The 27,999-nt window shown below is 39.7% G+C and overlaps 1 protein-coding gene across 1 annotated transcript in view; it reads right to left on the bottom strand.

Annotated features, from left to right (window-relative positions):
• GLDC (glycine decarboxylase) overlaps positions 1–27,999 on the bottom strand; it is a 118,932-nt gene that overhangs the window by 75,748 nt on the left and 15,185 nt on the right. The window contains exon 2 of the mRNA XM_064490233.1: positions 522–687. The gene's annotated coding sequence lies outside the window, so the exon portion shown is untranslated. The remainder of the gene's footprint in view (positions 1–521; positions 688–27,999) is intronic.

Below are 27,999 nucleotides of genomic sequence, written 5' to 3'. Positions count from 1 at the left end.
TGAAGATCCTGTAATGGCTTCAATAAAGCATTAACCTTGCAAGGGTATGTCAACGCTTCTTTACCTCTAGATCTACAGCCAGAGTCAGATGTCAGCATACCTCAAGAAGATGAATAAGATGTCTGACACCAAAGGAGAAGTGTACACAAGGAGATAATTGCATGATATTGCTAATGTACATGGCACTGGAGGATTTCCGTGTAGGAGTGTGTTCTAGACCAAGGAAGATGGAATATAATATGGAAATTATCAATATGTTTGCAGCACCAGAGATTCTGGATTCAGTGTATCAACTCAGTCAGTCAGGAGTGGATCTAAGTGTTTGCTGAGTTGTTTGAATGAAACCAGACTCAACAATGCCTTCATTAAATTAGATTAAGATACTAGAACTTTCTTGGTTTAATAGAAAATAAAGGATCCAAAGACTTAGTGAGATAAGAATGTTGGATTCATCATGTGCAACGTACTCCTCAACCCTTTCAGTGTATCCCTCAGTAAGACACAGAGGACAATGGCTTTACCTAAAGAAATCCATTGGTTCAAGAGGAGCAGCATTATTCTTGAAAAGCTCTGTACTTTCTGTTTCTGCATGTGTAAGATGATGGTGGAAGATGCCACTGTTGAAATGGGCTCCCTGATTTCAATGTTAATGATGGAATCCCAAAGTGGCAGAGGCCAGTAACAGCACTAGAAAAGAGAAAAGTCAGCAAGGTTACTGTAATGGGCAGCAGAGTTAGAGATATAATCAGGCTTGATCTTCAGAGATCTTTGGTGCTCACTAATTAATGAGCAGCCTATGTAGATCTTACATAATCTGGTAAACTAAAATTTGATATATTACCCAAATGGAGAGACCCAGTTTCTCAATCAGTTCTCTTACTTTAGCAGGTTCATAGACCCAGAGCATCTCAGATGATGGGGACCTTAAGAAAGAATCCTTAAGAAAAGATGTTATGACCCTGCTATACACTATAAATCTTCCTCCTAAACTACCCCCAAGATACTTGGTAGCCATTTACCAAGTATGATGGTTAATCTTAAGTCTCAATTTGCCTGGGCCAGATATGTGGTCAAACATTATTCTGGATGACTCTGTTGGAATGCCTTTGGATGAGATTAACAATTAAATCAATTGACTTTAAGTACTGCCTGTCATAAGGTGGGTGAACCTCATCTAATCAGTGGAAGGTCTGAACAGAACACAAGACTGATCTCCCCTGAGCAGGGGGCAATTCTGTAATAGACAGCCTTTGGACTTGAACTGCAACATTGGCTCTACCCTGATAGCCTTTGGACTTGAACTACGGCATTGGCTCTTCTCTGAGTCTCCAGCCTGCTAGACTGCTAGTGCAAATTTTGAACTCACCAGCCTTTATAATCTCATGAGCCAATACCTTAAAATCTCTTTCAATATATATACATATACTATTGATTCTGTTTCTCTGGAGAACCCTGATGAATATACCAAGGAAAGGAAAACACCCAGAATTTGGGTGGATTACTAGAGCTTTGTTCTAAGATAATGTTCAACTCTGAAGATCCAAAACAAACCACTCTGGTCCATGAATCACAGTGGGATGCTATGAAAGTTAGATTATAAATGAATATTTGGGATTCCCGGTTTCAGTTCCAATCTATAAAGAGCATGGAAGTCATCCCTCCTGTCCTTACAACTAGAAAAAGGTGGACAAACTAAAAATCAATGACTTTTGGACAGATCTGAAAACTGACATTTCAGGGCACAATACCACGTGGAAATCTGATGAGACAGGCTCATACAAAGAGACACAGCCAAGACTTGATTACCTGGAGCAGAAGCCACTGGAGCCCTAAACTGGTAGGAACATGTAATGGTAATTATGATGAATTTCTGGATGCTGAATACAGATGAATTTAAAAGGGAAAAACTCCTGGGAACTACAGTCTTAGTGGGGCTGTCACACTTTCTTGGGTCTTACCTCCAGGAGACCCATTACAGTTAGGATGAAGATCCAAGAAATATCTCCTCATAGCACTGGTAGGGGAAGAAAATGAGTAACCACTGAAATATGCCCAGAGCCTTGTTTATAACAAGGATCTACTTTCTAAAAGAAAGGACTTTACCAGAGTTTTCTTTCAGCCAGAGAATGGAATTCCTCCTACCGCAGCCCCCCTCCAGCCTTCTTGTCTCATATAATGAGGGGAAAAAAAACTAGTCAACAGGATTTAATGTTTCAAGAAAATAGACTGGGAACTCTGCAGCCAGGCTCAGGAGTGGGAGTGAAGGGGCTATATCACTGGAGAAACACGTGGAAGTTCACAGCTCAAGACACAGGTTCACAAAAACACTAATATTTAATTAGAATATTAGAAAACACTTCCTCTCCCCTACAACACACCACCACATAAACAGGGATCCAATAAAAACAACTCAGTGAGCTACAAGACACAGATTCTCTCTGAGGAAAAGTGTGTAGGGAATTCCAGAAGCAACAAGGGAGACAAAAATGAGGACACTAGAAAAAAATTGAAGCCTCTGGCACCTTTAGCTACAGCCAACATGAAACATATTGCCCAGCCCTTGCCAAATAAACATAAATCCTGATACTAAAGCCCTATTTACCTCAGTTCCTAATACTCAATACATCACACTGGGCTTTAAACAAAAAATTACAAGGCATGCAAAAAGTCAAGAAAAAAAAGCTCTGAGCAGACAAATCTTCAGAACCAAATACACATATGATACAGATGTTGGAATGATCCTACCAGGAATTTAAAAGAACTAATAAATATGTTAAAAGTTCTTATAGAAAAAGTAGACAATATATAAGAACAAATGGTCAATGTAAGCAGAGATGGAAACTCAAAAAAATAATTAAAAGGAAAGGAAAGAAATCAAAACACTGTAACAGAAATGAAGAATGCCTTCTAGGTGATGATGAGTAGACTTGACCCAGCTGAGGAAAGAATTAGCACAGTTGAATACAGGTCAAAAGAACTTTTTTCCAAATTGAAATGCAAAAGAAGAAATCAGAATGAAAAAAACAGAAACAAAAAAACCAGACCCAAACATCCAAAAACCGTAGGACAGTTTTAAAATGTGATATATATGCATAACCGGAATACTAGAAGGAGAAAGGAGCAGAAGAAATCTTTAAGGTAATAATAACTGAAAACTTTCAAAAATTAAAAGAGACACCAAACTATACAGGCCCAGGAAGATCACAGAATACTAAGAAAGAGAAATATACCACCACCACTTAGGTATATCATATTTAAAAGCTAGAGGAAGAAATACCTCACCTATACAGGAACAATGGCAAGAGTGACAGCCAATTTCTTGTTTTAAAAAAAAGTTTGCAAGTAATACAAGAGTGCAGTGAAATATTTAAATGATTAAAAAACCACCAGCCTAGAATTCTAGATAGGAAAATTATCATTCAAAACTGAAAGATAAATAAAGACTTTCTCAGACAAAAATTGAGGAAACTCATAGCCAGCAGACATTATCTATATTTTTGCTCTTTCCATTGTTCCTTCTTCCTTCCTAATGTTCCAAGACTGCTTCTTTTATCATTTTTGTTTTGTTAAGGGAATTTCCTTCAGTCATTTTTTTTTTTAAAGGCTGGCATCTAATTCTCTTAGTTTTCTTCCTCTTGTTTGGTTGTAATTGCAATGCTGTTCTGGTCTGCCCCACATGGGTGCTACCCAGAAGCCAATCTGAAACCTGGGCAGTAGTCCACACATAGCTCAGTTTACTGCGTTGGTTATGGTTAATATCATGGATGGTCCACTCGAACGTCTTCCCAGGACTTCATACACAGATTTAAAGAATACTGCTTTCATGACCAAGTGGGGTTCATCCCAGGGACACAAGGCTAGTTCAACATACGCAAATCAATCAGTGTAATACATCACATCAACAAGAGAAAGGACAAAAACCACATGATCATCTCAATTGATGCAGAAAAAGCATTTGATAAAATTCAACACCCATTTATGATAAAAACTCTCGCCAAAGTGGGTATAGAGGGAACATATCTCAACATAATAAAAGCTATATATGACAAACCTACAGCCAGCATAGTACTCAACGGTGAAAAACTCAAAAGCTTCCCACTAAAATCTGGGACAAGACAAGGATGCCCACTATCACCACTCCTATTCAACATAGTCCTGGAAGTCCTAGCCACAGCAGTCAGGCAAGAGAAAGAAATAAAAGGGATCCAAATTGGAAAAGAAGAGGTAAAAGTGTCATTATATGCTGATGACATGTTACTATATATAGAAAACCCTAAAAGGTCCACACAAAAGCTACTAGAGCTGATTGAAGAATTCAGCAAGGTAGCAGGTTATAAAATTAACGTTCAAAAATCAGTTGCATTTCTTTACACTAATGATAAATCAACAGAAGAAAGTAAAGAAACAATCCCCTTTAAAATAGCACCCAAAGTAATAAAATATCTGGGAATAAATCTAACCAAGGAGGTGAAAGAATTATACACAGAAAACTATAAACCACTGATGAAGGAAATTAAAGAAGACTTTGAAAAATGAAAAGATATCCCATGCTCTTGGATTGGAAGAATCTATTGTTAAAATGGTCACACTGCCCAAGGCAATCTACAGATTTAATGCAATCCCTATCCAATTACCCAGGACATATTTCACAGAACTAGAAAAAATCATAATAAAATTCATATGGAACCATCAAAGACCTAGAATTGCCAAAGCATTACTGAAGAGAAAGAAAGAGGCTGGAGGAATAACTCTCCCAGACTTCAGACAATACTATAGAGCTACAGTCATCAAGACAGCATGGTATTGGTACCAAAACAGACATATAGACCAATGGAACAGAATAGAGAGCCCAGAAATGAACCCACAAACTTTTGGTCAACTCATCTTTGACAAAGGAGGCAAGAATATACATTGGAATAAAGACAGTCTCTTCAGCAAATGGTGTTGGGAAAATTGGACAGCAGCATGTAAAACAATGAAGCTAGAACACTCCCTTACACCATATACAAAAATCAACTCAAAATGGATTAAAGACTCAAACATAAGACAAGATACAATAAACCTCCTAGAGGAAAACATAGGCAAAACATTATCTGACATGCATTTAAAAAATTTTCTCCTAGAAGAAATAAAAGCAAGAATAAACAAATGGGACCTAATGAAACTTACAAGCTTCTGCACAGCAAAGGAAACCAGAAATAAAACAAGAAGAAAACCTACGGAATGGGAGAAAATTTTTGCAAGTGAAACCGACAAAGGCTTGATCTCCAGAATATATAAGCAGCTCATATGACTCAATGAGAAAAAAATAAACCACCCAATCCAAAAATGGGCAGAAGACCTAAACAAGCAATTCTCCAAGGAAGACATACAAATGATCAAAAAGCACATGAAAAAATGCTCAATATCACTAATTATCAGAGAAATGCAAATCAAAACTACAATGAGGTATCACGTCACACCAGTCAGAATGGCCGTCATTCAAAAATCCACAAATGACAAATGCTGGAGAGGCTGTGGAGAAAAGGGAACCCTCCTACACTGCTGGTGGGAATGCAGTTTGGTGCAGCCACTATGGAAAACAGTGTGGAGATTCCTCAAAAGACTAGGAATAGACTTACCATGTGACCCAGGAATCCCACTCCTGGGCTTGTATCCAGAAGGAAATCTACTTCAGGATGACACCTGCACCCCAATGTTCATAGCAGCACTATTTACAATAGCCAAAACATGGAAACAGCCTAAATGTCCATCAACAGGTGACTGGATAAAGAAGATGTGGTATATTTATACAATGGAATACTACTCAGCCATAAAAACCGACAACATAATGCCATTTGCAGCAACATGGATGCTCCTGGAGAATGTCATTCTAAGTGAAGTAAGCCAGAAAGAGAAAGAAAAATACCATATGAGATCGCTCATATGTGGAATCTAAAAAACAAAAACAAAAACAAAAACAAAAACAAACAAACAAACAAAAACAAAGCGTAAATAAAGGACAGAAATAGACTCACAGAGAGAGAATACAGACTTGTGGTTACCAGGGGGGTGGAGGGTGGGAAGGGATAGACTGGGATTTCAAAATTGTAGAATAGACTACACTGTATAGCACAGGGAAATATACACAAAATGTTATGATAACTCACAGAGAAAAAAATGTGACAATGAGTTTGTATATGTCCATGAATAACTGAAAAATTGTGCTGAACACTGGAATTTGACACAACATGTAAAATGATTATAAATCAATAAAAAATGTTAAAAAAAAAAAATAAAATAAAATGTACAACGCAAAAAAAAAAAAAAAAAAAAGAATACTGCTTTCTAGTTCTCTTTCCTAAATCTCACCTAGTCAGTGTTGGGAAGGAGCAGCAAGCTGCCTTTTTGCAGCTGTTCACTTAGTGTGTACTGCAGCAGTGGTCAAAAGTGCACCCCCTCACGGTCTCTGCAGTGCCAGTTGAGGGGAAAGCTGCCTCTGCTTATGTTAGTGCAGGCCGGGCATGGGTAACAGGGCTCCATCCCACAGTCTTGGCCAGAAATAGTGACAATGGGGATGGACGTGGCTTTTTACATGGTGTTTACCAGGAGTACGATGGGTTTTGTCCTGTAGAGTTACCCTTTTCCCATTCCTATGGCTAGGGAGCACAGGCTTCTCTTGCACTGTGACCTGGATACACAGGAGGCAAAATAAAACCTCAGGAAGCTCTCTGATGGGCCATTTTCCCCAAAGTGCCTAGCCAGGTCACCTTCTTTTCCCCAACTTTCAGAGTCTTATGATAGGTGCTTTATGTATTTCAACCAAGGATGTTAGTTATAATTAGCAGGAGAAATAGGTAAAGCACATCTACTCCATTTTACCAGAAGCATAAGTCTGATTCTTTTAACTTCTGCTTGATCTGTGCAGAAGACATAATTTTAAAGATTGATAATGGATTATCAAAATTTATTCAGGTAGGGATTCCAATTAGAGCTGCTTTTACTAATTACAAGAGCAGATTAACATAGCCCCTTGCAACTGGTGTACTGCTATTCATCGGGGCAGACTCTTATCTCTACACCAATTAGTAAAGACCACCAAAAGCACTTTACTTCACCTGTCAGCAGCAGCAGTACACTTGCTTCTCTTCCCACAAGGCTATGTCAGCTCCTCAATTTTCTGTCATGCTCTAATCTGCCAGGACTTTGATTGCCTCGCACTTTCATAGGACATGTGTTTGAAGGACCTGGTGAGCAGCATATAGCAAATTCATTTGATGCCTTGGTAAGATGCATGCCAGAAAGTGAGAGATAAACCTCAAGAAAATTCAGGAATCCACTCCCTCAGTAAAGTTCTGGGGCTCCAATGGTCTTAGTCCTCTTGGGCTATCTGCTTCAAAATGAAAGATAATTTTGTGCAACTTATACCCCTGACTACTAAGAGAGTGGCACAATGCTTGGTGCCACTTTGGTGCCTCTTTGGATTTTGGAGGCAGCATGTGCCACATTTCTGTATACGTCTCCAACTCTTACCCATAAGGTTGACAGTTTTGAGTAGAGTCAAAGAAAAAGGAAATACAAGCTGGTCTAACTCTGACTCATGACCCAGTAAATCCAATGCTGGTCTGTCTGTGGCACATAGGGATACTACATGGAGCCTTTAGTAAGCACTAATGATCATAAAGTAGACCCATAGGCTTTGAAGCAAAATCATGCCATTTTCTGCAACTAAATGCTTTTTTTTTTTTTTAGAAACAGCTCCTAGGCTACAAAAATGAACATCTTACAATAATTACTAATTGATGGTATGATCTATGATGCCCACCATGAAGTGGATGTTATATGACACACCAATATTTAAAGCTGGGAATGCCCAGCAGCACTCCTTCATTAAGTGGAAGTAGTATCCATTCCATCCTCCAGTGGGAGATGGGCTAAAGCATGATATTTCATGACACCTTCATGATATTTTACACCAACCAAAGGAAACTGCTACAAAACTATAATATAATCCCACTCAGGGATTGCCTTGAAGGACCACATGAAAGAGAAATCCTCCAAATGGGCAAAACTTGAAATAGTTCATTTGGAAAGAGAGATGTCCAGAGATAAAGATCTCACTGACTCTGCGACAGTGGTTAATGGTTTGTGGATAATGGTTTGTTGCATAACAAGACCAGAGGATCAGTGATAAGGAGAGATGCATGTGGTTGGACCTCTCAGAACCGCACAGAATTAGAAGATGTTAGCATTCCATGTAAACATTCACCAAAGAGCACCAACTGCAGGCGAGGCCACCAGTAATCAAGTAGACAAACAACTGATTCTGTATGTCAGCCAGAATCATCCCTCAACCACTCCAGTAACTGCACAATGAGCTCATGTTGAAAATGGCCACACAGTTAAATATGGGTTTAACATTAAGGGAATACCCTCATTCCAGAGTTTTGGGCTCCGTTGGTTTAGAGAACTTAGTCCCAAAGAAAGAAATGTTCTTCCAGAAAGTAACAATGATGCCATTGAAATGGAAGTTAAGACTGCCACCGGGATATCTGGGGTTCTTTATGCCACTGAATCCACAAGCAAAGAAGGGGATTACTTTACTAGCTGGGGCAACTGATGCCAATTATAAATGGAAAACATGTTTATTGCTTCACACTGGGAATAAGGAGTCTATCTAGAATTCAGGGTATTTTCTAAAGCACCCCTTAGTACTTCCATGTTCAGTAGTACAGTGTAATGAAAAATTACATTAACCCAACTGAGGCAGGGCCAGTAAGAGCTCAGGCCCTTCAGAAATGGAGGTTTGGGTCACCTACTACTGGTAGAGAACTGTAACCAGCCAAGGTGCTGGCTGAGAAAATAGAAACCATAGGTAATGGATGAAGGAGGTTATAAATATGTTATAGTCTGATGACCAGTTGCAGAAACAAGGATAAAGTTCCTATATATGCTTTTCCATGTTTTTTTTATGTATATACTTTATCAACCTATTTTTTCCCTTCCCCTTTCCATATTATTTAATATAAAGTATGTTCATGGTAGTTATCAAAGGGAAATTATTATTTTTTATCAAAGGGAAATTATGACTGAATTAGAAATATCACTCAGAAATAGTACAGTGACTGATGAGACTTTTGCTATCCTCTTCTAGGGGAAAAGGTGGCCATGCTTTTCTTTGTACAAGGGATAGCTGCATAAAATTAGAAGGAAGCATGCTATTTCGCTATTGTTGTTTGCTTAAATATAGATACAAAGTGCTGTATGGTTGCTGAGTGGCCAAAGAGAAAGACTGCGCTTTTTTTTTTTTTTTTCTTTTTCTTTTTTTATCCAAGATGCATTCCCACTCCCTTCTAAGCTCTTCTATATATCACAAATTCTGGCATTTTGGAACTATATTTCTCAGACTCCAATGTCTACAGGATCATGGATGCAATTTATAGTCAACCATAAGATACATTCATGCAATATCTGTAAGGCAGAAGAGAGGCGGAAGCCATGTCTTTCTTCCCCTGGTGGAGTGGGCAGGTGTGTGGGATGAGGCAGATGGGAAGTGCTGTAATGACCACAGGCATCCCACTGTTAGTCATTTGCTTCTGTGCAACAAAGCAGTGATGACAGCTGGTGGCTAGTTCCTGTGATTTCCTGATCTGTGTGGCAGACACAACTTACCGATTTGTAGGACCATAGCAATGGAGCAAACCTGGAAGCCAGTGGCAGCTTCTCCTGACTATCTCTTCTTCAGGGTTGTAAACACTTGATTCTCTGCTTGAAAGGCTCAGAGTGATTTCTGTTTTCCTGGTTAAAGCCTGATGGATATACTCTCTCAGGCAAGCCAGCACACTTACAGTTCATTATAGCCATGATTTGTGGAAGTAATTTCTTGGGGCTGTTTCTGCATAGGTTTCAAAATCCTGTCTGCAGGGTTGGTTTGAACTCTTTGAAGTCAAACAGCTCTGAGAGTCTTTAGGTTGAGATCTTACACATTTAGAAATCTAAAAGAAAGTAGCCTAACTTTACCATGGAGTTAAGTGACATGAGTTTCTCAGGAAAATACATATATAATTTTCATTTACCTATCCCACCTCAGTAGAGACTGTCACACATTTACGTCTAGAAGAAAATCTCTAATGTTGATTTAAGTTGGTGCTCTTTTGTGTAGTTGCTTCCTTGAACTCAGTTTTAGAAGATGTGTAAATATGATGTATGTGGAGCATTCCTATGAAACACGTAAGTTCAGTCAAAAGAGTCAACATCACAAATGTTGCATTCATAATAGCAAAACAATGATAAAATACATAGGAATAATCTTATTCAAGATTCTAAATATTCAGGATTTATATTATAAAAAACATAAAATTTACTAAGAGACATTAAACAAAATTTTAATGAATAATGAGACAATTCTGTAAGGAAAAGTTAAATATAGTAAAAATACATGCTAAGTCCTAATGAAAATCCAATAGTAATTTTTGGAACTTTACCAATAGGTCTAAACTTTGTTTAAAATAATAAATAAGAATTGTTAGGACTCTTTAACATAAAGAATAATGAGGATAGAACTTTAAAAATTACAACAATGTAAGGGGGAGGGTATAGCTCAAGTGGTAGAGTGCATGCTTAACATGCACAAGGACCTGGGTTCAATCTCCAGTACCTCCTCCAAAGATAAATAAATCGAATTACCTCTACCACACATACACACACATATTACAATGTGATATACACAAGAATCCTGATTCGATTCTGGTTCAAAACACTAGCTACAAAAAACAAGACTAGAAAAAACGAAAAAGACTAGATATTACATGACATTAAGGAATTTTTGTTAATTATCTTAGGCGTGATAGTGGTTATGTAGGACAGTGTTCATATGCTTAGGATATGTCTACGAAGTATTTAGGAAGAGAGATTATGATATCTGCAACTAAATATGAAGTGGTACAGAAATGTAAAAGATAATCATATAAAGCAAATATGGCAATGGCTGTTGAATCAAGGAAATGATATGTGTTCATTATATATATAATTCTTTAATTTTTCTTTCTTTTTGAAACTTGTCATTATAAAGCAGAAAAAAAAGCAGTGAGACACAACATTCAGATGAATGGAACAAAAATTTCAGTGTATATCTTAATATTTGTAAAAAATTAATACATAAAAAAAGAAGAATTAGGAAAAATGCTCAAGGTAGAGTTTCACATCACATCAAACTAAGTTCCAGTTAAATAAAAGAAATATAAAAATATAGCTATACACACAAAAAGAATACATAGATGAATACTCTGGTAGGGAAACAGACTTACACATGTTAAACTAATGAACAAAAGTAAGCAGCTATGTAATATTAATAACTAATAGCTCTATGATATTCTAACATATAATTCATTTGGCCATTTTCCTATCTATAGCTCTGCATCTCTCCCCCAAGTTCTTCAGCTCCAGCTACTCTGGACTTGCTGTTCTCTCTGCCTGGAATATTCTTCCCCTGAGTTCATTCAGCTTAAATATCACATCATCAAAGAGACCTGTCCTTGCCATCTGATCTGAAATGGCACTAAAATAAATCACGCTATATCCTTCTCACTTTACTGTTTTTATCACACTTATATGTTTACCTGACACGATCTTGTATGTTTATTTTCCAGCTCTCTCCCTTACTATACTCTAAGTTCCAACAGGTCAGCAACAAATGCCTTTTCACAGTGGTATCCCCAGTGCTTAGAACGCTGCCTGGCTCCTAGTATGTGTTCAATATAATACATTAAATTGAATTGTATTATATTATATCATTCAATATAAATTCTGGCAATCAACTTTAGATTAATTTAGATAGAGAATCTAAAACAATCCATGTAACCTAATTTAAATAGAGAGGAAGTGATATTTAAGCTGGAATGTGAATATCAAATCAGATGACAAATAGAGGGAAAGGCATTTTCCAGGCAGAAAGAGCAACATGGAGAAAGGTCCAAAAAGAGGAAAGAACAAAATGAACATAAATACAAAATAGAAATAGACTCATAGAAATGGTTGCCAGGGGGAGGGGGGGGTGGGAAGGGACAGACTAGGAGTATGAAATTTGTAGATACTGACAGGTATACATAGAATATATAAACAAGATTATACTGTATAGCACAGGGGAATGTATACAAGATCTTGTGGTAGCTCATGGTGAAAAAGTATGCGACAATGAATATATGTATGTTGATGTATAACTGAAAAATTGTGTCTATACTGGAAATTGACACAACATTGGAAACTGTAACTCAATAAAATAAAATTGAAAAAAAAAAAGAGGGAAGAACAGCCATAAATAAGCAGCTAAAAGACTGATATGCCTGGAACATAGCTGGGGAGGTCGGGGGAAAGAGTAGGAAAAGTCACTTCAAATGGTACAGAACTGGGGGGGGGGAGGTAATAGCTCAGAGGTACAGCACATGCTTAGTATGCACAAGGTCGTGGGTTCAACCTCCAGTACCTCCACTTAAAAAATAATAATAATAAACTGCTACAGAACTTTAAAAGTTGATTTATGAGCAAAGGATTTATTCAAGTTCCTTGGTTTATAGAAGTTACTGAGGTCACAGAATTGACTGTTGGATAATTTGTTTCAGTAGAAACAGTCATTAAACTAGAATGTCAAGTCTTGTAAATAGAAAAGAGCCTTTAATTACTGCAGTAAATACCTAAAGTTCCTACCTGAACCACTCTCCCTGCTTCTGGTAAGAACACAATAGTTTCTTTGGGAAAGCATTTCTCCCACGTTATCAGGCCATATATTTGGATGGGCTGATTCTACTCCAGGTCACAGATATGGGTATGGGAGACAAGTCTTGCGCAAAAAAGTGGTAAATCCCCTCAGCCACATTCATTGATTTCCATTATCATGTTTGCTTATCAAGCTAAGCCAAAGTGAGTCAGCCCAGGGCTCTGAGAGTTGGGGTTGCACATCAGGTAGGATTAGATTCAATGTATACAACAACCTCCCCAGAAGTGGCTTAATCGCACAAAAATGGACAAAGAAAAAGAAATACCCAGGTCTAATGACATCATCTGAGAACCTGGACCCAGCCATACCTGAAAGCAAGATCCTCTTAAACCATGAGCCAAAAACCTCTCTCTCTCTCACTCACTAAAAATATTTCTTACCAAGAATCTCATATATTTTATGACCCTCTAGTATCTTTCAAAATAAATTACATGGTAATGCTTAGACTTGAAGGGTATATATTAACAGGAATTCAGTACTTACATTGGGGAGATAATACAGCTTAGTAGTAAAATACATAAGCTTTGGAGTCTTGTTGTCCTAATTAAAATCCTGCCTCCGCTGCTCACTAGCTTGGTGACCTCGGGTGAATTTAAACCCCAGACTCTTCAACTATAAAGCAGAGATGAAAACAGTACTGGCTCATACAGTTACTGTGAGAATTAAATGAGATATTGCAGGTAGAGTAGTTGATGAAACAGATTTCTATAATATGAGTGATATATTCTAAGAAATGCCTAAGCAATTTTATTTGGCAGTACTTTGTGTGACTGGGCTAGAGGGAAAAGGGTGGGGAGGAAAGAGAAATTTGTCTCTTTTGGGTACTTCTGTGGCTACAGCCACTTTGTGACTGGGAGAAGGAAACCCTGAAAGATGTATAATCCTCACAAAAATGGGAGAGTCAGGAACAGGAGCCCAGTCATGGTCACCTGGTAGATCAATCTGAGAGTATCCATGTAGAAACGGAAAAGGAGTCCATTGCTTGGGCTTGAAGGGTTTAGAGAGAGGCATCTGGGGAAATGCTTGGAAATGTTTCTTTCCCTCCTCTCCACCAAAACCCCTGTGGCTAAGTTCCAGCTCTGCCACTTACCAAAAGTGTATGTTGTAGCAGATCTTAACCTTACTTCACCTCTATCACTCATTAGTAAAATACAGTCATTGTGAGTTGTGAGTAAATGAAATGTTCATGTCCCTTCCCTTCCTCTTCTTGTACTCTCATGGTGTTAATCTTCACAAACCTAAATATTAATCTATGTACTTGCATTACAGTATCCTAACTTTGGTAAATCAATATGACACAAAAGGAACAAGACTCTTTGGTCATTTACTGAATAAAATGCAATGCCTCCCCAAAATCCTACAAGATCTAGATCGGGGCAGGCCACTTACGCCCAGGCCTAAGCACCACTCCTAGAGAACTGAACCATCAGAACAACCCAGCACTGGGGCACCCTGTCATGCAGGTTTCCATAAGAAGATACTTACACACCTTTGAAAACCCAACTGGTTCTACCCTCTCAAAGGAAAATTAGAAGACCACCACCAACAAACATTGCTTAAAAGTACCAGTGCAGCACCCTTTCAACATTAAATAAATGTTGAAAAAATATCAAAAGGAACTCCAAATTATTAGCCTAAGTGGGGTACCACCATGTCTCAGGCAGGCCCTGCCACCAAAGTTTGTAATTGTTCCTGAGAACCAAGGCTGAGCCAAAAGGTACAGGGTGGCTGGTCCCAGCTAACGTGAGTAGCAGCCCAAAAGTTTTAGTTCAGTCAGGACCTTCCTTTAAGCATCGAGGAGCATTTTGCAAACAGTCTTTTGGTGATAGGAAATGATCTGGGAAGCTGGAGAATAATGAGTCTTCACAATGATTCAAGGTGAGGGCTTCAGACAGTGGTCTCAATAGTATCAACAAAAAGAAAGCAATCACGGCAGTAATTTTCGGGATGAGGTGCTGAATCCTTTCTCATTATTACACAGGCCAGAACATTATTTGGGAACCTTATTTTTAATAATTAAAAAATAGATGTATGACAATGAACTTTATGTTTATATCAAGTAACTAACTTTATTCATATGTATTTTATGTCTGCCTTCATAATAATGGAAATGTTTCTATGACATGCTTTTCCTACGTTACTAGGAATTTCTTTTCTTTTCTCTTGGGTCTGATGTGAGGCCAGTCCATTTCACAGTCAATATCCCAAGCAAAAGATGGGAAAGCAGCAACAAAGAGGGTGGAGCATTCTTGGTTCTCATCAGTTTGTGACTCATGGTGCCATTGCTACACCATCCCCATCCCTCCTCTTCCTGGGAAGAACAAGGAGGATGGATGATGTTTCTGCTAGTGGGGCTCTTTTTTTTAAATTGAGATGAAGTTCACAGAACATAAAATTAACTATTTTAAAGTGAACAATTCAGTGGCATTTAGTACACTCACAATGTATACAAACCACACCACCATCTAGTTTCAAAACATTTTTATCATTCCAAAATTTCTCCTTCCCACCTCCCACCAGACCATGGTAACCACCAACCTGCTTTCTGTGCCTGTGCGACTCTGCTTGATCACTTTCTCCCTACGAATCCATGGAGATGTGCAGGTGGTGAGGTCATCTCTCTGGCCTTACAGAGAGACCAGGATGTAAAACACCCTGAGAACATGGTTGAAGGATAGAACTCCCTGGGGGAAATTATTCTGTTCCTTTAATAAGAAAATATAGGTCAAACAACCTAAGTATCCATCAACAGATGAATGAATAAAGAAAATGTGGTGTATATATACAACAAAATATTATTCAGTCATAAAAAAGGAAGGAAATCCTGCCATTTGCAGCAACATGGATAGACCTTGAGGGCATTACGGTAAGTGAAATAAGTCCGAGAAAGACAAATACTGTATAATCTCTCTAATATGAGGAATCTTAAAAAACCTGGACTCACAGATACAGAGAAAATATTGGTGGTTGCCAGAGGTGGCAGTGGGGGATGTGGGCAAAATAGGTGAATGCGTCAAAAGATACAAACTTCCAGTTATAAAATATATAAGACTTGGGGGATATAATGTACAGCATGGTAACAACAGTTAACAATACTATATTGCATATTTGAAAATTGCTAAGAAAGTAGATCTTAAAAATTCTCATCATAAGAAACAAAATTTGTAATTATATGTGGTGATGGATGTTAATATACACATATATCAGATCATTATGTTGTACACCTAAAACCAATACAATGTTATATGTCAATTATTTCTCAATTTAAAAAAATACAATATAGGAATTGGAATAAGGAATTGAGTCATATATATAAAGCCTCACCTAACAGATGAATCAGCAGACTTCCTCTTGAACCTCATTGGTTCATGGCCCAGGCTGATGGCCACTCCTGTGTGCTAGGAAGGCTCTGCTTTTCCAGCCTCTGTGTTTGTAGATAAGCAGAGGAGTAGGGATTTGGGACACCCTTACAGTCAGAATGAGAAGTACATATGGTTATACTTAAATGCTAATAATCCAATCATTTAAAAAGAAGACATTGACCCAGTAATAAATTGAATACATAAAATTAAGCTTAACATTAGTGTAGGGGAATCATGGTGGGAAAATGTACTCCTGAAAATGCAGTAAAGCTTTTTTTTAAACAAAAATAATACTTGATATTAGTAAGATATAAGGAAGACACTTACTATGTATAGGTAAGGGACAAGAGAAACAATGAAAGGTCACTTCCAAATTTTGAGTCTAGAAAACGGGAGGATATCGTCAGACATAATGGAAACAGGGCTGTCCAGGAGGAAAGTGAGCTCAGGGTGTCAGATGTTGACTTTGCCTCCAAAAAAGGTGAGTTTGATGAGGAGAGGATACTCAAGAAAAGGACACAGCAGGTCAGTGATAATGTAGGGTCAGAGGTCAGGTCCAGGGATCTGGGCCTGAGAACAGCCTACTTCCAGGGGAAGGCTGGGGTGGGGGTAGAGGGAGTGTATATTAGTATACTGTGTCCAAGTAAGCTCTCTGGGAAGGGTTTTGACCAAACTGATCAGAATGAACCTTGAGGGTCACCCATATTTGAGGAGAGAGAGCAAAGCCTCTGAATCAAGAAAGAAAAAGTCCTGAGAAAAAGGGAGGAGACATAGGTTGCCCTAGAGTGCTCCAGAGAGGTCAAGGAAAAGGGACACAGGAAAAGTTTCACTGGAGTTTGCACTGAGGAGACCTCTGTGACCTCTGAGAGAGCAGTTGCCCTAGGTCTAGAGCCTGTCTGTGCAGGGCTGAAGTTGAGAGTCATGTGGGAAGGGATGCAATGAGTCCAATCATTTGCTTGAAATGTCTGGTGATAAAAGGAGGGAGGAAAATCCCATGGTGGCTTGAGGGAACAGTGACAGAGAAAGTTTTAAAAGTAGGCAGACCCTGACCCTTGTGGTATTGGACGACACATTCACATGGGTTTTCCTGGCCAAGTGTTGGCCACAGTGGTGTAATCCAGCACTCTCTGATCAGAGTTTTACACCAATGGGTATCACAGAGTCAATTCCAAAGTTCACTCCGTGCCCAGCTTGTGAAAAGAGCAAATAAACAATGAGTGGGTTTTTTTCCCCCACCTCAAATTTAATTATCTCTACCAAAATGACCTCTGGAGTAGCACATAGACCTTCCTCTACTCATTTTGGAAAGGAAGGGCAATGGATATAGAGACACTGTATCAGAAGATGAACAGCTCATCCCTATGTCTGGAGAAGTTAAAACCATACAAATAGTCCTAAAAAAAAAAGAAAAAAAGAAAAAAAAGAAAGAAAAGTAGAGTGGAGATGAAAACCCCTGACGTTGTCAGGCTGAGACTGGCTGCTGGTGGTGGTGGTGCTCCCCGAGGAGGGATATGGAGAGATGGGAAGAGTCACGTGGTCAGTTCACAGTTCAGGGGGTGGCATAAGAACAGGAGTGGGGATCCTTCAAGAGATTGGAATCTGGGAGGTTCAGCTGTTTAGCAACAGACACTGGGGGGTGGGGAGAGATCTTTCACCACCAGCAGCCAGAGCCTGACCTCAAGCAACTTTTTTTTTTTTTCCAAAGGTTATTAGTAGGCACAAGTTCTACCAAGCAGTAACTCCAAAGAAAGGTACAGTCAACTGAATCTGAGGATAAACTCCAAAACCTTAAGAAATCAGTGAGGCCCTAGAGACAGGGTAATAGAAAATCCACTTGGAACTTAATTTTGGTGGCATGGTCATCGAATGATACAGAGTGCCTGTTACTAAAAAATTAGTCAAAACCTCTGTTATCGGAACCAGGCAATAAGATCCAGGTGGATCACTACCCACCCCCACCCCAGGCTAAGCAGGGAAACTAAAATCCTAAATACTTTCCCAGTTTAGTGGATTAATTAGTCTGGAGTCTGGGGTAGGTCAAGGCCTGCAGCAGGGAATGAAGTGAGAGGGATTTGGGGCCAGAACTGGGTCAAACATTGGCAAAGCTCTGTGATCAGCTCAGCCTTTGGCATCGACTCCTGGAGTGTTTTTCAATACCATCAAGCAATTCTCTGATTCTCAGGGGACACCAACTGGCTGTCCTATAATGTAACTCAATTCTGACACTAACTACCTGAAGATAGTGTCAGATCCCACAGGTTAAGAGCTTAGTAGCACAAGACTGCCCCCCAATTCAGATGCCAACTGCAAGGTCACGTTGTCACCTGTGCTTCTGACTGACCAGCTATAAATTGAAGGTTCCCATGACTCCCTCTTCGGGTTCAATTAATTTGCTAGAGAGGCTCACAGAACTCAAGAGAAATACTTACATAAATCAGTCTATTATAAAGGGTACTATAAAAGATACAGATGAACACCCAGATAAAAAGGTGCACAGGGCAAGGTCCAGAAGGGTCTGGAGCACAGGAGCCTCTGTCTCTGTGGAAGTGGGGTGCACCATCCTCCCTGCACATGAATGTATTCACCAACCCATTAAACCTTGTCTTTCAAGAACTTTTGTAGAGCTTAATCAGCAGCCTCCCTCTGCCTTCCCTTCTTGGAGGTCAGTGGGTGGGAATGAAGGTTCCAGCCCTCTAACCACTTGGTTTTTCTGTGACTAGCCCCATCCTGAGGCTATCTAGGGGTTCCACCCTCAGTCAGCATCAACTCTGGTATGAATAACTTTAAAAAGACAGTCCTCATTGTAGAATTACTATAACTCAAAAAAAAAGTTAAAAAAAAGAAATGAATGGACAAATAAGAAAAAAAAAGGCAGTCATATATAAAATAGATAAACAACTATATTCTATACCTTGTAATGGCCTATAATGAAAAAGAATAGGAAAGGGAATATATATATGTATAACTGAATCACTATGCTGTGTACCAGAAACGACCACAACATTGTAAATCGGCTATACTTCAATTTAAAAAACAAAACAAAACAGTCCATCACTCTGGAACTTCCAAGGGTTTCAGAAGCTTTGTGCCAGGAACTAAGGATAAAGACCAAATATACTTCTTACTTTACAGTTCCCCACAGGGAATCAGAGTGGGCCACGCCACTCTGGTATTCTGTTTCCTCAACATCTGGTTGGGAATCCTTGGACATCCCTCGTCTCTGACCCTGTTCTTATCCCAGGGTTAGGATTCTCCTCCAGTTCTACGCAATGGGTCCAAGGGCAGATGGAGGGTTGGAGACTGGGCCTGTCCTGGGTTCTCTCCCTCTCAGCTCTGAGGAGCAATAAAGAGGTCCTAAAAGGAACTAACTCAGTCTCCAAAGGTCATTCCCCCAAGGTCTTCCCTCCACAGACACATCATGAGTGTTAGCCTCTGACCTGAGGACTAGAATCACCAGAGCCTGCACACTACAGAGATTATCTTCCCTTTTTAATTAACATTTCCACTTCAATGCAGCCTGACTCCATTCGCTCCTCAGCAAGATCCTGCTCCTAAAGCATTTTCATTGCCAGTTCATGAGTCTCTTATTCAAGGCATACAGTCTTCCTTTTAACCACCCACTCTCTATCTTCTCTGTGTTAAACCAACATGAAAGCAGACTGAGGGTCAAAGAAGCCCAAGTTCAGGAGGAGTTAGGCATCAGTCAAAGGCTGAAGACACTGCAGATACCATGTGCCTTTAGGGACTTTAGCAGCCTGAGGCTGGGCTCACATTTGCTCACATAAAGAAGGAGAAAGCCCTCAGCACAGTGTTGCTGACAATGAGCAAATGCTTCTTCAGAATCTGGGCTCTCCAGCTGGGATTTTCACTTTTCTCTTACCCCATTTCATCAAAGGTGGGTCTGATTTTAAAGTCCATTCTTTAACCACTCTAAGTGCAAGAAAATATAAAGAGAGTGGCCAACATGTCCCCTACTGTCCTCTACAGCCTGCCAATTTAGCAAGGATTTGGAGTGGAGTAACTGAGGCAGGGACCCGATATCATTAGCATCTGCATACTCACCTTACAGGTCAGTACTTAGCACGTAGGTGGCTTCAGAGTCAGGAAGTACGCATTGAAGTGAAAAAGTCAGAACTATTCAGGTGTAGGGGACCAGAACTTGATATCCCTCACCAAGAGATTTGTGGATAAGACCAGAATGCGGAAGACAACAGGCAAAACACAAACAAGGGACTGAACTAGAGCAGAGGTGCTGGGTCAAATGGAAGATTTGCCTAAATGATCTACTTCACTGGTATCTTCCATCTCCTGGCAGATTTTTAAAAAATTTTTAATTTTAGTGTAGTTGATTTACAATATTAGTTTTGTGTATACAGCAAAGTGATTCAGTTATACATATACATACATATATATTTTTTCTTTTCCATTATATATTATTATAAAAAAACTTGAATATAGTTCCCTGTGCTATACGTAGGTACTTGTTGCAGACAGATTTCTTTTTTTTTTTTGAGGGGGGAAGTAATTATGTTTATTTACTTATTTACTTGGTGGAGATACTGGGGATTGAACCCAGGACCTCATGCTAAGCATGTATTCTACCACTGAGCTATAGTCAACCACCTACAGGCAGGTTTTTAAACTCTATTCTTTTCTCTTTTAAAAAAAGGCAAAAATCTGTTTACAGACAGAATAGCTGCTATTCTCACCCCCAGTCCTCTGGCTTCTGTGTCTATCTACCTTCTTCTACCTCCACTTGGACTGTCAAAACTCTACTATCCCGTAATGCACATCTATTACTTTATATCCTTAAGATATGTTTGTATTCTCTTTTTAAATTGAAACAAAGAGTAGCAATTGTTATTCATCCAGTATGATTTATTTTACCCCTTCCTATCTGTGTGCCCTGGGGGCAGGTTACTTACAGTCTTTTAAGACTCAGTCTTAAAGTCCCCACCCCAAAATGGGAATGTTAACAACCACTTACATAAATTAAAAATAAGCAAAAATAAATGTTCATAATTGAAATGTTCTACGTAAAATGCCTAGCAGGATCCTGGCATGTAGTGTGCTGTCAATAAATATTAATTCCCTTTCTCCCTCTCTGCTCATCCCAATATAAAATGGCCCATACCTCCTTTGCTGCATGGTCCACCTTGTTCTACAGTATGTGTGCTCCTTCCTCTTCAGTTTGTAGTGCCCTTAAGGGTTAGAGGCTTAATCTTATGTGAATTACTTTACCTTTCCATCTCTGTCCCCAAACTGACTTACTTATTAGCTTAAGTACAGTGCATACTTAAGAAATAGTTGTTTTGTTGAAAGCATGAAAGAAAGCGATAAAGGAGGAAGGAAGAGACTGAAGAAAAACCTACCTGCTCATCCACTGTGATAAAGAGATCACTTCTTGTTTACTTTTTCTAAGAAGATTAATGAGGGGGAGGGGGTATGTGGACTAGAGTTTTGTTTGTTAACTTACTTACTCTTTGTTTTACCTAATGTACAAGTGCTTAGAACAGTGCTTGGCACATGTAAATACTATAATAACCTTTCACTATTATTCCCCTCTCCTAAGTGTACTTCTTTTAGTTTAGCCACTGGCAAACCACATTTTCAAATACAGTCCCTAACTGAGGCAAGCTGGAAGACCACTGAGCTTGTTTTTTTTTGGGGGGGGGGACGGTGCATAGAAGGAAGGACCCACATTTGGACTGATACATAAAATTCCACACAAATGCTGCCACCTAGTGTTCACTTCACAAAGTTAGCTGTATCTAAGCAAATTAATCCTGTCCTCCCTCTTAGCAAAGATCATTATAATACTGTTTTGTTCCTGGATCCCAGGTTTTGGCAAATTTTGGTTAGCAAAAGTTCAACAGAGCTTTTGGCAATTACGAGGTGCTAACTGAGAAACTGGAATCTTTCCTAAAATTCTAACAGAAATGATCCCATTGTGAACAGATAAAATTACAATCAAAATCCAAGAAATGAGAGATGTGGATTATCCTGTCAATACTCATTGCTGGTACCTGTGGTTTCTGTTATAGAGGGGAGTGAGGAGAACATTACTGTTTTTTGAGCACCTTTCATGCATCAGTCTCCTTTCACAGGCATAGTCTAATTAATATCTCCCCATAACCCTCTGTGTTAATACTGCTATTCACATTTTAAAGGTAAGAAAATAAGAGGCCTAAACCGTTTAACTTGTCATCTTTTTTGAAGCTAGTTGAGAAAATAATTAGGGTTTTTTATCTAAGTCTATCAATTTCAAACTCTATGCTTTTTTATGTGGAACCCTTGTGACTGTTAAAACTTTTGGAAATCTCAGAAACAGGCCACAAACTATGGTTAATATTCTCACAGATTTCTACGGTGTCCTTGCTTGAGAACCATGGCACCAAAGAAACACAAAACCCTCTCCATATTAATGTCCTAGAGATAAACTGTACTATTGAGACCTGAACCAAGATTTTAAAATATCTAAGTTAGAAACAGTAAGTACTAAGTACAAATCAACTTGCTTCATAGTGATTTGAAGGGAAAATGATCCATAAATAATAAAACATTAATCTTCCAAGAGGCACCCTGTATCTTTCAGGGAACTGAAACCAAGTGAGAGGACAGTAGAAATCTACACTGTAGAAATCATGGAAACCAGGAAGCAAAGTTTTATCTAAACAAGGTAGAGGATTCACTATGTTTTGCCTCAGAGGCTGGAACTAGATAGAGCTCAATCCAAAGGGTGGAAAGTATCTGGATCACACAGCGGACACTGGTGAGAGCCAGAGCACAGGACACTAGATTCCAGAAACCGGATGACACTTGTGGTCCATGAAGGGTGAAGGAAGGCATGTGGGAGTGCAGCCAGGTACTGGGTCCATAAAGTAGGTCCCCAGTGAGAACCTGTTTAACTTCTCTAATTTCCCCAAGAGACCCCAAAGTTGTACAGCTTTTACTTGACTCCTTTTACAGGGATTTCCTTCTCTCCCCCCCTCTGACTCTCTGTGTTTGCCTCTATTAACTTTCATGTTGACCTAACTCTCAATGTTTATCACTTTGAGTAGTAAAGCCTTATTCCAGAGGGAGAATATAAATCTCTGTTTTCCTGGGAGAAGTGAGAAGAATATAGATTCCTTCAGAAAACCCTGGGAGCTCTCCTGATCATCTCATCACATCTAATACATCCCTATACTCCAAGGATCCTTCCTTTGAAATATTTTGTGGCTACACTTCCTTAGATTTTTACTATCACCACAATAGTTGAAAATGCATTCATCTTTTCTTGGACTTCTACAATCATCTAACTGGAGACTTCATTTCTACTTGTGTCCATGTCCATCCTCCATTTGCAGCTAGAGTGATACTGTATTATAAAAACAAAAATATGATCAAATCCTTCTCTAGCTTAGAAAACTTCTAATAATTCTCTCTACTACCAGGATGAAGTCACAATTCTTTAACATTGTCCACATAGCCTGTATGACCTGGGTTTATCTTTCCCTCCAGACTCATTTTGGCAACTTTCCTGTTTCTTCATAATGCTGCCATAGCACTACCTTTTTTTCCATTTGCTAGAAGTCCTCAAGTTTTGTTCACCCTCAGGACCTTTGCACGTAATCCCCTCTAACCCACAAGGTTCACTGCACAACTTTTCACCTAACCAATTCCTCCTTATCCTGCAGGTCTCTAATTAATTTGTGAGTTATTTGCTGATACTTACCCAAATCTACTAAACCGGTCTTTATTTTATGCTTTCATAACACCCTGTATTTTGTCATGGGCGCACTTACCACAACTCTAAGTAACAGTTGTTTGGTTATTCTTGAATATCTAGTTCTTTGAGTTGAATGTGATAAAGGACTTTTATGTTCAAAGCTATAAAGCAAGCACATAGCCCAGCAAATAGCACATAGTAGGCACCCAATACAAATAATGAACATCCCTAATTATCCACATTTGTATCTTCAGTTATACACCTACGCACGTGAACACTAAAATATATAAACAAGAACAAAGGAAATTTAGCTGACTTTCTACATGCACTTTGGAAGTTGGAGATTATTCTTTGCCTACTTATCTTGCAGGAGGTGTACTCAATAGCTAAGAGACTCACTATGGTAAATTCTCTCCAAGTCTGACCCCTCAAAAAGTGGTTTATTCATACAAAAAGAGCATGTCACTTATAAAGGACAGGGAAAATCAGACTGGCTTTAGCAATCTCCTTATCAAAATGTAATGCTAGAAGAAAATGGAGCAATGCCTACAAAGCACACAGGTAAGAAAAAAAGTATGATGCAAGAATGTAACATTTAGCAAAGTGTCTTAAGATGTAGAAGCAAGAGACTGAAGAAAATGAATGAAATCTCAAATTTCCGTTTCCAGTTATGATGGGCTAGGTTATTGAGACTAATATGCCCACTGATAATGACTAAAGATATTTTATAAGCTGTAAAAAATATATTCCCCCCAAAGCATCAAATTGTTGACAAGAAAGTAAGGAACTATTAGGCAAAAAGCTAAGAAAAGGTGGAAATCCAAAGAAGCAAATGGGGCACAGGAGCACAAAAGCCACTCTTGCCCTCAGGACATTTTCCAGTCAGTCAGCTTTGTTTTTTTGTTTGTTTGTTTGTTTTGTTTTTGCTGCTGCTGTTGTTGTTGTTTTAGTATCTTCACTGGGTATGGAATGAGCAGCCAAGATTCAGGGTTACCCAGGGTGAAAATGGTGATGGTGACTTTTCCCTTACTAAGCTAAGACTCCATCAGTTATACCCTAAGGGAGGTAGGAACCAATACCCTAGAACTTCAGGAAAGGTTGCTTTTACATTGACTATAATAGAAAGAAAAAAGCAAAGCAAAAAAAAAAAAAAAAAGTCCCATTTTTGAGTAGATGTGGCCACTCGGCAGCTCTTGCTCAGATTCGTAGCCTGGGTTAGCAAGAACTCAAAGAACCTCCACCGGAGAAAACTGGCCTCAGATTAAGAAAGTCTCAAGGCACTTAGCAGGAACAAACAAAAATCCTCTTTGGAAGAGGCCACAAATACTTTTTCCCACAAATAGTTTTTCAAGGTTAAAATGCAAAGACACAAAGGACCTAGACACTATGGACTATACACAACAGAAATATCAGGCAACAGAATGCAACCTAAAAATATTTCAGGCATTATAATGATCATGATACAGATTACAAAACAACTATGACTACGTTTCAAGAAATAAAACAATCAGCTACCAATTAGCAGGACACAGAAGGACAGAGAAGCATGCTGAAATGCTCCATGGAATCAGTAATATCCAGGCCGTGGGGAAACACTGTAGAGTCAAAGGCCTCAGGTTTGTCAACAGAACATAGTAAGGAAGAGAAAGCTTTAAATGTTTTGCGGTTAAATAGGATGCTTGGTGTATAATTTGTTTCAGATACCCTTTATCAAACTATTTTCCCTTCTACCGCTGGTTTTCCATGAGCATTTATCGTAAGTGTTTGATTTAATCATTTATCCTACAATTATTTAATTATATTTTCCCCATCTTGAATTTTGATGTCAAAATAACCTAACTTGCTCATAACGTGTTATTCTTATATAATACTAAATTTGGCTAATATTTTGCTCACGTTTTTGGATCTACATTCATGAACAAAACTGGCATACCCTTTTCCTTCAATTTGCTGTCCCTGTGAGGTTTTTCTATCAGGGTTATATGCAGCCTCATAAAGAATTGAAGTGTTCCCTATTTTTGCCCTCCCTTCCCCACTTTTTCTGGAAGGATTTGACTAAGATGGGAATTATGTTTTTCTCACAACGTTTGGTTTAACTTGCCAAGGAAGCCGGGGTGGCCTGGAGTCTTCTTTGTGGGAAGACTTGGGACTACTCTTTCAATTTGTGTTTTAAACTAGTTTGGCTTTCTATTTCCCCAAACGTGGACAAAGTAGTACCTCCCCAGGACGTCACCATTCCGAGGAGCTGACCGCATAAGCCACGTGCCACAGAACTGAGGAAAACTCCCACAAGATGCCGTCACTGAGGCACACGGAAGAAACGGCGTAACCACGCGGGGCGCCGCCGGCCCCGACGCCCCTTCCCCCAGAAGCCGTGTTGTGACGTCACCACGCGGCAGCGTCCCCGGAGGACCGCAACGGCGCCTACTGCATTGTGGGACACGCGGATACCCTCAGAGATTAGAGCGTCCACGCGGGCTTCTGCGCGGTGCTCTATGCACCTGTTCTTCCTGCCTGCTTAGACACCTTTGCCCTTTACGAGGAGGGCATTCCCATCTCCCGGGAGCGAGAAGATGTGAGAGGATGGAGCTAGTTTATTTGCCGCTAAGGGTGAAAGAACCTGATCCGGGGCCTGAAACCAGTCAGAGGCTCACGTGACCGTCTCTCACGGAAGGCTACTACTGGCTCCTACGGTCCCCTGCCACCGAGGGATCACGTGATCGACGGCTGACTCAGCTGTCACGTGACCGCTGCGTCGCGCGCGACTTTGTGCTGGAGCGTACTAGGTCTGGGGTCCGTGTTCCTTTGCCAGCACGGACTTTGGGCCCCTTCCCTTGGTGGTTGCGCAGCACACGATTGCCCCCTGCATTGTCACCCAAATCCCACTTCCACCATTTCTTCCTCTGGGTCCAGAGACGCGCGCCCAGCTGCCTGCCCTTCCTGGGCTCTGCGGGAGAGGGTGGTCCGGGAACTGGCGGTCAAGGGAGTCAGAACACAAGCTTTTCGCCCGCTGACCCGCTGGTGATCTGGTGATCGCCATCCCGAGGGTGGGAGGAAGGGTGCCTCAGGCGGGCGGCGCTTCTGGGGATGCGATCTTGTGTTCGATGCTCTCGAGAGCGCCGGAGCTGGAATGGGGATCGTGCGTCCTAGTGATACGTGATGTGGCCCTATCACTGTCATCTTCCCTTTCCCTTGGGACTTCCCGGTAGTGAGCCAGCGTCCCAGACGCCCTAGGGATTCCAGGAGCTTATTCTCATTCTCAGGAGAACCACCTCCTTCCTCTCTGTTAAGAGGTTTCGGGGCCTTACACCACTTTCTGGATTTCTGACCATTAGCCTCTGCATTCCCCCAGGCTTAACTCTAAGCTAATCTTCCACCAGTACTGGACCTGCCCCGCGGTCTTTATGAATATATAAAGTATAAATAGAAACTGACCTCGATCTTTTAGAGTTTTGGCTCCCGAGTTCAAAAAATACCTTCCTTCTTGTCCCAGAAGGGGACTCCATTGTAGTAGGATTCGTCAACCATTACATACTCTAGACGTTTACTACTGGACCTGACATCTCCCATCCGCACCTCTCATGATATTTGACATATCTCTAGCTACTGTATTGAAACACATGCTTCCAAAATCTCAAAATATTTTCTTCTGGTTATTAGGCTTGCTGTTGTATTAGAGCGTACTTTTCTCGTACTACCTTGGCATTCCTAACCAAATAATGCAAACCTGGTCCTTGCAAGAACATTTATTAGTAGTAAGAAGATGGTTTTAAAGATAAATTGTCTCTGCTCCATACATGTGTCTTCCCTAAAGAAACATATTTGCTCTTCCCTTAGAAGCCGGTTCTCACCAGTACTTTTTCCCTACTAAGTCAGATATATAAGCCTCTAACTTTAACCTTGTGGTGAGCTAGTACTTCCTTAGTTAGCTCTATATACATATGAATAAACCTTTTACTCTTGGTAATGGTCTTTTGTCAGTTTAGTTCTCACATTCCCTTTCTGAATTTAAGAGGGTGAAGGAAACGTTTTTTCCTCCCCAGCAGTGGTCAAAGGGACAGCAGTTTTTCCAATGAGAAAAAAACAAAATGGGTGGTGGTGGGGATGTCAAACATTTTCCCAAAAGAAGAAATCCAAATGGATTTCTTTGGAAAAATAAATATAAAAAGGTTTTC

Source organism: Camelus dromedarius, chromosome 10, assembly GCF_036321535.1.
Source record: "Camelus dromedarius isolate mCamDro1 chromosome 10, mCamDro1.pat, whole genome shotgun sequence".
Taxonomy (NCBI): domain Eukaryota; kingdom Metazoa; phylum Chordata; class Mammalia; order Artiodactyla; family Camelidae; genus Camelus; species Camelus dromedarius.
The sequence above is the reverse complement of the archived record's forward strand: the minus strand, read 5'-3'. Positions and strand labels throughout refer to the sequence as shown.